We start from the raw sequence: 12,914 nt of genomic DNA, 5'->3' as shown, positions 1-12,914 counted from the left end.
CATTTCATCTGATGTTTCCATACATCTATAGTACTGCAAATTAGGGCAAAAGTTTGGGCAAGTTTCCTTACTCCACAAGTCCCTGTTTACCCAGCAGTAAATAGGAACCCAGTTGTTAGTCAACTGGTGGATCGCTTTTCCAAGGATAATAATCCTTAAAAAAAAGCAATAGCAGTACGGTGACTTAATCCACAACTGTTTGTGGGACACTGCTGTACGCAATTGGCTGCCATCAATATACAGTCAATTCACTTTACAGTATGTCATGTGAAGCAATTTGAGATGTCTAGAAGATGTGAAAAGCACTATATAAAATGCAAGGATTATTGTTATTATTATATTATTGTTATTATTATCTCAAAGCGCTTCACAGAATATATTGTAAAGTGAATTGATTGTATATTTTGTTGGTGAAATGTGGCAGCCAATATGACAGAGCAGATTCCCACAAACAGTCATGGATTGAGTGACCAAATTATTAAAAAAAATTGATGAGATTACTGCCCCCGGAAAATGATCTGTCAATTGACTAACAACAGGGTTCCTACTTACTGCTAGTTAAACAGAGGAGATAGAGTAAGGAAACTTGCCTAAGGTTTCGCCCTGCCCAGGAATCAAATCTGGGTCCTCTCGCTTGTGAGGCGACTGCTGTAACCAATACGTTACAGGATTCCACTTGAAGCCATGAAGAGCAAGCAAACAATTCTATCGACACAAACACTGAACAGACTTCAGCATGTGCTCCATCATAATGGCTGAAAGATATAAATTTATAAAATAATAATAATAATCCTTGCATTTGGTATAGCACTTTTTTATGTCTTCTAGACATCTCAAAGCGCTTCACAAAATATACTGTAAAATGAGTTGACTGTATATTTGTGGGCAAAACGTGGCAGCCAATGGCGCACATCAGTGTTCTACAAACAGTCGTGGATTGAGTGACCAAGTTATTTATTTATTTTGAAGTATTATTATCCCTGGAAAAGCAATCCGCCAATCGTTAACAACCGGATTCCTACTTACTGCTCGGTAAACAGAGGTGTGTGGAATAAGGAAACTTGCTCAACATTTTGCCCTGCCCGGGAATCGAACCCAGGTCTCTCCAAACTAAATTAAAGAGTGCCAAAACAGTGGGGGTGAGATCAGGCAGAATTGGTTTACACACGGAGTTGCCGACATTTGAGATGGTCAAGGCGCTTCGCACTAAGCGCCTCCGGGATGTGTGAAGGCCATTATATAAACGCAATTTGTTGTTGTTGTGGCAGCATGTATATTAGCTTTCAAGAGAGGACTGCACGGCTATCTAAAGGGGAATAATGTGTAAAGGTGTGGGGAAAGGCAGGTAAATAGGACCTCTACACAGATGGGCTGAAAGGAATTCTTGTGTGCTGCAAATTTCTGTGGTTCTCTCATCACCTACAGGACGTCCTTAATACAGAGTTTCAAATATTCTCATAACTATATTGATGCTTTTTGCTTCAACCATATCTTGTGGCAGTGAGTTGCACATTCTCACCAGACTCTGCACGAAAAAATCCTCCTAAACTTCCTACTAAATCTACTACAGGCTGCCTTCTATTTATGTCCTCCAGTTTGGGATTTAGCAGTAAGTGGAAACAGACTATCAACATCCATCTTGTTAAATTGTTTCATATTCTTGAACACCTCTATCAGGTTTTCTCTCGATCATATCTATCCAGAGAGAAAGGCTTCAACCTGTGCAATCTTTCTTGATAGCTGTATTTACTGATGCCTGGTAACATCCTTGTTAATCTAGACTGTATTGTCTCCGATGAAGAATATCCTTAAATAGTTTATCAACAGAAAATAATTCAAAGTTAGAATTAATCTCCTATATGCATAAATGATTCTCTCAACTTTCAGCAGGCCCCGCATAATGAATAATTCACCACAAGGCACTTAAAGTTCATCAGTGTTTATGCAAAATGTAAGGAGTTAAAAAAAACAATGGATACTTGTCCTTTTTAATTCAGTTGAATTTGCATGCAGCAGCCTGACACATTTGGTTGCCAGCTACCTTCAGCCTATTCAGCTAATTAATGCTGTCAATGTCAATGATACATCAGCTGCGAGATGATAGCTTTGAACGAAATGGTTTATGAATGTAGCATTCTATTTCCATCCCAAAGAGAAGTGATAAGCGGAGGCAGCAACCCTAATTGATCTTCACGGCAGCTGCAGTACAGCTGTAACACTTATCATCATGGGCCCACTTACTGAACTATTATAAAATAAGAAATACTATGTAAGAAAGGCAGAAATATCCACAAATCATTTGCATAACCTAAATCAACCTCGCTGCTTATACTAAAGTTGTGGAGAGATGATTTCTCTTTAAAAAGAACTTGCACCTGATACAATCCTTACATTTGATATGCTGCCTTTAAAAGTGCTTGATGGGTAATTGATGTCAAGTTAAGTGATTATGTATTTGTCATAATCTTGACTATGCTAACTTGCTGCTTGCTGGACTTCCCTATACAAGCTGGAGATTATTACGAACTCTGCACCTCGTGTCCTCTCCCACACTAAGCTCCGTGAAACAATCACCCCCATCCTGGTCCAGCTTCACTGGCTCCCCATCCCCCAGAGGATTAAGTTCAATATTCTCATCCTCAACTTTAAAGCCCCCAACGGCTTTGCTCCTCTCTATCTCTACAATCTACTTATACGTTACTAACTTTGGAGTCCTGTAGCTCAGTGGTTAGAGCACTCGCTTTGCAAGTGAGAGACCTGGGTTCGATTCCCGGCAGGGCGAAACCTTGGGCAAGTTTCCTTCCTCCACACAGAGCCTAAAAATTGGTCATTTTCAATCCATCACTGTTTGCGGGACATTGCTGTGCGCAATTGGCTGTCGCGTTCACCCACAAATATACAGTCAATTCACTTTACAGTATATCCTGTGAAGCACTTTGGGATGTCGAGAAGACGTGAAAAGCGCTATATCAAATGCAAGGATTATTATATTATTATTATTATAACTGTACCGCTCCCTCCACTTGACAGGCACTGGCCTGTTCCATATGCTCCACCTTATTTGCTTCACGGTCGGTGGTCAGACCTTCAGTCTTTCTGCCCCCACCCTCTGGAACTCCATCTTGGAGCCTCTCTGCCTCAAAGCCTTCTTTGCTTCCTTCAAGGCCCATCTCAAGACCTCGCTCTTTGAACATGCCTTCGGTCATCCTCCCACCTCTACCCCCTTGCCCGCCAAACCTCTTGATCCCAACAGCCAGTTCAGGTGCAAACCCTTCACTGTCCAGCTCCTTGGAATTCCTCCCAATGTAAAAGGTGCTTTATAAATGCAATTTGTTGTTGGCAAACACAACGGCCAATTTATGCATTGACAACCATGAAGTGAGTGACCATTTTATCTGAGGGATTGTTGGCTAGGAGATCTGGAGTAAATCAGGTCTTGTTTCAAATAGAGTCATGGGATCTTTAACTTCCCCTTGAACAAGTAGATAAATTAGTTTAATATCTCTTCTTCCCCAGTATTGTGTTGCAGTCTCAGTCCAGACTATGAGCTCCAAGTGCCAACTTGAGACTTGATCCTTCTGATGCAGAGGCAAACGTGTGACTAACTGAACCTGCCTTCACAAAAAACTGAATAAAAACACAAAAAGAAAAGAAAACCTAAAATATAAAAGTTGTAGCTACCATTTAAAGGTACACCGATTCTATTGGATTTACTAAATATTCCTTAGTAAAATAATAGCACCACCAACAACAAAATTACATTTGTTAAGCGCCTTTCATGTCGGGAGGACGTCCTAAGGTGCTGAACAGTCAGGGATCAGGATCTCAAGCAACACATCAACAGAAAGAAGTAACTTGGGGGTAAACAATTACATTTGGCTGATATATGAATGTGGTTACTGCTGGAGGCTCAGTTCAGGTGATGAGATGCTTTTTCTGGCAGTGAAGTGTCAGTAACATTACCATGTTTTTGAAGAGCACTTTTTGATGCCCACAAACAGCGAATAAAGCTTGTGTGCAAGATGCAGGTGGGAAACAGAACACTCTTGGCTCATTTGATGACAGCATGTCTAGGTTGCTAGCACTCTCAGCTCTGAGTCAGAATGTTTATTTGCAATTTAAAGTCTAAGCTGACACTCCAGTGCAGTACTGGGAAAGCAATCCTTTGTTGGAGGTGTCGTCCTGCTGATGAGACTTCAAACCGTGGTCCCATTTGTTTGTTCAGGTGGACGTTAAAGATCCCATGGCACTATTCAATAAAAGAGAGTTTATGCTAGTCCTGACCAACAATCCCCCAAATAAAACTGATCATTCACGTCATGGTTGTTTGTGGGGCATTAGTGCGAACAAGTTGGCTGCCGCATTCACTTGCAAATACACAGTCACTGCACTTTACAGTAAAATCCTGTGAAGTGCTTTGAGATGTCCAACGACGTGATAAGGCGCTATACCAAGATAGAGCGAAGGGACATTTACTCACCTACCAGAGCAAGAGAACAAATTCTAGCAAATTATCAGGAGTGTTAAACAAATAATATTTACTTGCAATAGGAAATAATGGGCAGATAGCTTTCACTGAAAAGTAAGTGTCACGTGAGAAATATTCTGGATAGGCAAAAGGAATGCGTTGCACCCAACTCCCCCTGAAATAATTGGATTATTCACAATTTTTGGGCGTAGAATTTGATTTCCTCAGAAGGTTATTCCGTGTTTCTTGAGGAGAGTGCAGTGGATGATATGAATTAAAAATCATACCCACAACACAAATAAAATGTACTGTGAAGTTGAAAGGATCTCACACAGGTGGAGTCGGGTAGCTCAGTGGTTAGAGATCTCGCCACGCAAGCGAGAGATCTGGGTTCGATTCCTAGCAGGGCAAAATGCTGGGCAAGTTTCCTTACTCCACATGGCTCTGGTTATCTAGCAGTAAATAAGAACCCGGTTGTTGGTCGATTGGTGGATTGCTTTTCCGGGGGTAGTAATTCCTTCAAAAAAAATTGATCACTTCAATCCACAACTGTTTGTGGGACACTGCTGTGTGCAATTGGCAGCCACAAAGTAAACAGTCAATACACTTTACATTATATTCTGTGAAGCACTTTGAGACATCTAAAATACATGATAAAGCTCTATATCAAATGCAAGGATTATTATTATTAACTAAGCATGAAAGAGGGTGATTCATTATAGTATTTTAAGTGGAAGCCATTTGGAGGCCATTAATGTCTTTCATTTTGCAATCACTGTTATTTTGTTTCTTCCTTCTCTCAGCTAACCTGATTGTGGCTTTTCAAAATTCAATTAAAAAACTCCTTTCGTTAGATGGTATCCACTGACAGAATTTATGAGGGGAGGGAGAGTGTGACAACCGGAACAAACAGCAGCTATTAATATTTTAAAGATGTCAAAATCGAGTCCACATGCTGCATAATAGATGGACCTAAGAGTAAAAAGGTTACTGAGCCATGAAAATATTGGTGGTGAATCATTACGTATAGATTGAACAAACATCAGCCAACACTGAATCTAAAGAGATAATTAAGACCTCCAAAAACAGGCAATTTCAGATTCTTGATCTGTTGTCATAAAAGATCACATTATTATTAAAAGCTCAGAAGCATATTAAGATAGTATTGCAATGAGCAACGGACTGGGATTTAGGAACATAAGAATATAAGAAATGCTGGACGAAAAAAGACCAAGGTCCATGTAGTTTGCCTTCCACCTTTCTGGCGGTCGCGTGCACATATGTCGCGAACTACCTATGTACTAGATCCCATAATGTTATTTGCTAAGAGAAAACTATCTAATCTGTGTTTGAAAGAATCAACACTTTTTGCTTCAACCATCTCCCTAGGGAGCCTGCTCACTGAAATAGTGTTTCCGTAGATTTGTCCTGAATTTACCCCCTTCAATCGCAGGCCATGTCCTCTGATTTTAGTATTCTGGACAAGTTAAAAATGATTTATATTGTCTTGCCCCTTTAGAATCTTAAAGACAGCAATCATGTTATGTTGGAAAGATGCCCAATTTAATCGGCTGAATGGTCTGTTTCTGAGCTGCAGTACTCTATTAATTCAGATAAAAGATGCTGAGTGAACAGGCCAGGTTACCTTTGATAAGAGCATTTCTGGATTTAAGAAATTAAAATTTATTGCTCTCTACAATTCACATTTATTGAGCACCTTTATGTTGGAAGGATGTCCCAAGCGGACTATCATTCCTGTTTTTTTACGTTTGGAAGACGTTTCAAAAGGCGCTATATCAAAAGTCATTTTTTATTCTTTTGCCTGCCACTTATTAATGTTTCTACAATTTGTAAACATAATTTCAATTTATCATTCCTAATATTTCTGTATAACAGTGCCTTTGAAGCACAAAGAAATCAGTTTGGAACACTATCAGTAACATTACAGAAGAAATGCTAGGTCGGAGAAAGGGCTGAGGTAAAGAATTGAATCGTGATGCCAATCACAACCTCAGTAACTGATGACTCCTGAAGTGACAATAGACTTCCATTTCCTGGAAAAGTAACCTGTTCTGCACATTCCAGATTGATTAGATTACCTGCATGTTTGAGGATCATGAGCCAATGTTAGACCTGTCACTAATCATATCCTGTCAGCTCATCTCTTAAACCAAACAACACCAGACTGAATGTTTAAATCCTATTCTTAGCTAAAACAATTCCTCACTCTTTCTTTACAACAGTATGACAAATGTACGTGTAGAACAGCATGTCTCAGTCTCCTTCCATGTAAAATTAATTGCCTGTCAGACACAATCAACTCTGTTTGCAGACACTGGTTTTAACTCATGATGTACCCTCAGTGTACAGAGTATGTCTGGTGGGATTGATCTCTGATGACATCACAGTTAATTTAACTGATGTTTCTGAGCGTTGAAGATAATATACTTATCGGAAGAGCAGCTTTCACAATCTTATTCTCGGGTTTTTGTGCACAATTTACAGTGTGTCCTGTGAAGCGCTCGGAGACATCTCAAAGACGTGATAAGGGACTAAATCAAATGCAAGGTTTATTATTCTTACTATTATTATTGATTTTCAGTTCTGAATCAATATTTTTTCTGCTATTTAGTATGCTCTAAATATTAAACTATTTAAGTAGATTTGAACATTCATACTCTATATGATCACCTAACTTTATGAAGTCAAAATATTTTGATCACTGTTGTAGAATTTATATTCTAGATCAGTCTGAACAAATAGAAAAATGTAGCAGGCAGCTCAGTAGGAACTTCTTGATACAGGTTGGTGAGACTGTGAAACTCATTACTGGAAGCTATGAACAAAGCAGAAAGCATCAACTTATTTTAGAGGAAACTTGATGTGCGCTCTGAGACACTACCATGTAAAGAAGCCATGTATATGCAAGATATTGTTGTTGATGCACGCATGTGTGAGAAGGAGATAGGCAAGGGCAATAAAAGGAGTGAAGTACGAACACCGGCAAGGACTAGTTGGATCCCAATGGTCTGTTTCTGTATCATATCAGTTTATGCAATACTGCATAACTTGTGTCAAATAAAGTGCCCCATATGATAGAAATACTAATTTTACAATTTAGTCTTTGCATTGGTTTAACAGTTAAAAATAGATTCAACCAGTTACTGCAGTGTTTAGGAAGGCTTAACCACAGTACAATCATTTATAATCAGTGAGTATCACTGAGGAAGTGCCAACTAAAATCATTGGGCAAAATAAATGTGAATTGTTTATTCGCAACATTTGAAGATATGAAATTCTTATTCCTGGCTTCAAGGCTAAACTATATGTCTAAGGAAACCTTATTCAGATTTGCAACTCTTGCTCAATCGATTACACAGTGTTTAATAGTTGCTTGAGCAAGCTGGATTATTGTTGTAAAAGCTGAAAAGCATATTGATTACCTTGAAATGAAACCATGGTAATAATAATAATTAATATAATAATAATAATCCTTTCATGCCTTTCATGTCAGGTGTACATCTCAAAATGCTTCACAGGATACACTGTATTGTGCAGTGACTGCGTATTTTTTAGATGAACTATAAACCATAACCAGGTGCCCTGTTAGGACAGTGTGATACGATATTTTACAGTATGGTAAAATGCCTTGACTTATAATTTTTTAATGAAGTGTCTCCTCCTGATTTATAAACTGCATGAAGAAGGCTTTATAGCCCATTCGGCCTCACTCTTTCAGAATCATACCATACCTTCAAATTGCAATCAAGGCATTTCTTAAATGTGTAAAGGAACCTCTACTACACTTTCTGGTAAACCATTCCATCTATATATAAATGGACTTTCTAGTCTTTGTCCTAAATTGTCCTTCAAAGCATTGTACGCTACCCCACATGAAGGGCTCTAGATAAGTTGTTGTTATTGTATTTATTTCTCCTTTGCCCTCTCTGAGTGATTCTGGATTTAATTGCTCTACATCTATTTAGAATAACAATCCTTGTTATTTGAAATAGCAACTTATCATTTTGTTGAACCCGAACCGTCTCAAAGAACTTCACAGGTTTTACTATAGAGTATAGTGACAGCATCTTGTAGCTAAAATACATGTCTATATAGATCTATAAAATATCCTCTGAGACTTTACTTTTCAAAGCTGAAGAGCTTACATTCATTTGCTCTTAATTACACAGGTGCATACTTGTAGCATACATGTTGATGTCATGCAGAGTTCCAAAAGTCTGTTAGCTCTCATGGTCTTATCCTTAAAACCTTGGTCCTAAAATGAGCAATCATGGAAAATTCTTAGATTCATTTTTAATTCTATTTTCAGATTGTGATTTTTATAAGATTGAGTTTTTAGACCATGGGCATTAAGCTGTTATTGTGAAGGATTGGAGACCTTTGATTTTCAGAGCTGTGTGATAGCAATCAGTCAGAGGTAGGGAGAGAAACTTCATGGGCAACAGTTGTGGTTAGGCTGATACTTAGCACAGTATTTCAGTGCAGTACTGTGAGAGTGCTATTTTTTTAAAATGCTTTGTACCTTAAATCAAGACATTAAAGATCTCATGACATTATTCTGAAAGTTCTTCCTAGTATTCTGGCTGTCAATCCTCCAGATGAATTAATCATTCAAGGCTGTTTCAGGGATCTTGCTGATGTGATTGTTTATTAAAAAAGTCACTATGCCTGAAAGCAATTCTTTTAAAAAAGGCTTTTAGACATTTTACATAAATTAGTCGCAGATAGAACCAAAGATGGGGGTACTTGTTTCTTGGACTCTTGGAGATGCATTTGTGTAGAACCTTTTACATCAGGTGAATGTCCCAATGCGCTGGACAGTCGAGGATTTTGACCTGAGATGGGGTTTGGAATCAGGAGGGCAGGGAGGGTAAGGGTAAGAGGGTGACTGAAGGCGTGGTCAAAGAAAATAGTCTTGAGATAGACCTTTAAGGAGGCAAGGGAATGGTGAGGCAAAAGGACTGTGGGATGGAGTTCCAGAGGGTGGGAACAAAGACTGAAGTCCCAATGGTGGGTTGGATCGGTGGAGGCATATGGAGCAGTCCAGAATCTGCTTAAGCCCGAGGACGAGGGTTATGCTCTAGGGAATAGGGATAATAAAATGTTTTTTCTTTTAGATGCCTGCAAACTGTAATTACCCTTCCTAGATTAAATATTTTACATGTAGGTGAAGGACCTGGGATGGTGGAAGAATTTTTTTTTACAGGCAGTGGAGTGGGAAAGAAATTTTTTTTATCTTTTCAAATACAACTTTTTACTTTGATCCACAGCTCGATATGTGATGTCAAAAGTTTAAATTTAATCCAGAATACCAAATATTAGATTACTGCAAAATATGACCATAAACCATAAACCTAAAATCCATTCGAAATAACAAGATCTGAGGAAGTAATTTTACAATGATTAATGATGAAGAACTGCTCGACAGGAGATTTTCAGTGAGATAATCCCTATGTTCACGTTTTCAACTGGATCATAATATGAAATAAATAAACCATCCTTACCTGCTAGCAGTAGGAACTGATTAACTGAGGCTTGGAGTCTGCCGAGCACAAACTCTGTGCTAATGTATTCTTTTGATGATTGTGATTGAATCCCTAAGATTATTTTTCATCTTTGGCTGCATTTTAGTTCATAAAGAATTGGTGGTGCAGTAGGTCAGAACACTTTGCCTTTCACCTCCGGGACCTGGGTTTGAACTCAGCTTGAGTGACGGGGCACTCTTTCTCTCTGTCAGCTGTGAAGTTACTGTGTTTGGACAGGATCCAGTTAATTTCCAGTAGGTACAGGGAGAATGGGGGCTGGGGATTCACAGCGCAAAGACACAGTAACTTTTGAGATGGCCTGTGTGGGAAGGGAAGGAAAATTTGGCAGCTATAAATGGAGAAATGCAGACTGATGTATTAAGAGGGGCTTTAGAATCATACAGCACAGAAGAAGACCATTCAGCCCATCGTGTTCTGTGCCGGCTCTTTGAAAAGAGCTCCCCAAATCAATCCCATTCCTCCGCGCTCTCCCCATAGCCCTGCAAACTTGTCCTCCCCAAATAATTACTTGCTTCTTTCCTAAAAATTGTTATCTAATCAGCTTCCACCATCCTTCCAGACAATGCATTCCAGATCCGAACAACTCACTGTTTGAAAAAGTCTTCCTCAATTCCCCTCTGTTTCTTTTAACAACTATTAAATATTAAATCAATGTTCTCGGGTTACTGACCCACCCACCAGTGGACATAGTTTCTCCTTGTTCACCCTATTGAATCCCCTCATAATTTTGAAAACTTCTATTAAGTCTTGCCTTAACCTTCTCTGCTCCAAGGAGAATAATCCTAGCTTCTCTAGTCTCTCCTGATAATTGAAGTCCCTCATTCCTGGTACCATCCTGGTAAATCTCCTTTGCACCCGCTCCAATGCCTTGATATCCTTCCTAAAGTGTGGTGCCCAGAACTGAATACAGTCTCTAGCTGAGAGCTAACCTTTGTTTTATAAAGATTCATCATAACCTCTTGACTTTTGTATTCTATGACCTTATTTATAAAGTCTGGTATCTGTATTTTTTTAAACAACTTTATCTACCTGTCCTGCCACCTTCAACTATTTACTTATATGACCCCCAGGTCTCTCTGTTCCTTCACCCCCTTTAAGATTCTACCATCTAACTTATATTGCCTCTCTTCATTCTTCCTCCCCAAATGCATCACTTCGCATTTCTCCACATTAATCTTCATCTGCCACGTGACTGCCCATTTTACCAGTCTGTCTATGTCCCCTTGCAGTCTGCTACTGTTTATTACTTTTCCTAGTTTAGTATCATCTACATACTTGGAAATTATACTCCCTAAACCCAAGTCCAGGTCAGTTATATAGGCGAAAAAAAGCAGTTGTCCCAATACTGACCCTTGGGGGACACCACTGCACAATTCCCTCCAGTCAGAAAAGCAACCATACACCACCATTCTCTGCTTTGTCTTCCAGCCAGTTCTGTATCCATGCTGCCACTGGCCCTTTAATACTATGGGCTTCTCTTTTGCTAACAAGCCTCTTTTGTGGGGATAAGTTAAAGAATTATGGGAAAGAGCAGCAAGGAGATAATTTTCATTCAACCAGTAGTGTCTCTGAGCTGGAAATATTTGAGGTCTAATTTTCAGATTGGGTTAACAGCATATGTGAGCAGTTTGTGGGTTGGGTTAGCCAAGGTCAAACTCATATAAGTGCCTTAATTAACATCCAATGTAAAGGATTATAGATTCACTTATAATCATCTTTTATTGGTAGTTAAGAAAAAACTTGGTGAATGCATGATGGAGAAAGGAATAGATGGGTAAAGGTGAAGGAATAGGAAGGATTGAGGCTTGTATGGAATACAAACACTGAAACAGACATTTAGAGTCAGGTGGCCTGTTTTCATGACTTATCACTGTATAATTGTATTTGACACTAGAATTATTTATATACATATGTTTGCACACGATTAGTCGAACCAGCATATTTTACACATACATTGTTAATCCAACCCACAAATTAGACCCAGTAAGTACAGTAAATGGAAATGTGCTTCATGTTGTTGCATTGACAGTATTACCTTGCAGATCGCAAACATTACTTGAGGTTGAAATTTAAATTCAGAAGCGTTTTGAATAAATACAATAAATAACCAGTTAATAGATGCCATGTTGGCGTACATAGATCCAAAACATTTATTGCAAGAGATTTCAGGTTCAATTGTAGTCAAGGTTTGAATTAATATGAATTAAAGTGCAGTTAGCTCAAGTGAAATAATTTATTGCATGCTCTTAAAATGTATCTGACAGAATAGGGACTTTTTCAGCTAAAATATAACACAATTCAGGAGATGCCAAAGGTACAATACAAATTTATAGCTATATAGTGCCTTTCACATTGGGAGGACATCCCAAGTCTCTTAACAATAATGGCTTGGCGCTATTATTGGTACAAAACTGTAAACCAAATAAATTGGGTTTTTGGATTTCAAAGTAATTTAAGGAAGGATTTGTGTGCCATTAACCTTTATTTGTCAAGGGTCATACAGGCAGTATCAACCATGTTACCTAAAAACAACTCAGAAATATAATTTGTCTGCAATACACTGACCAATAAACCATTTGTTTAGTTAAAATAGGTTAAAATTTGTTCCAAGCCAAATTCCAAGCAGTTTGGACTGTGAAATGCCCAATATTAATTTTGCCCTTGAAACAGCACAAAGAGCTTCAGGCTAAGAAGATTTTGGATGAGGTAACAGTCTGGCTTGGTTGCTCGCATTCTCACCTCTGATTCAGAAGGTTATACCTCAAGCAGAGAACCCATCATAGCAAGCTGGGAATGGAGTGAGCTGGGAACAGAGTAAGCCATCAACAACAGGAATTTGGAGAGATTAGGAATTTATCGTAAAATAGTACAGAATCTAT

This window comes from Callorhinchus milii, unplaced genomic scaffold (genome assembly GCF_018977255.1).
Source record: "Callorhinchus milii isolate IMCB2004 unplaced genomic scaffold, IMCB_Cmil_1.0 Scaffold3, whole genome shotgun sequence".
In the NCBI taxonomy this organism is placed as follows: Eukaryota; Metazoa; Chordata; class Chondrichthyes; order Chimaeriformes; family Callorhinchidae; genus Callorhinchus; species Callorhinchus milii.
This window is presented reverse-complemented; position numbering follows the sequence as displayed.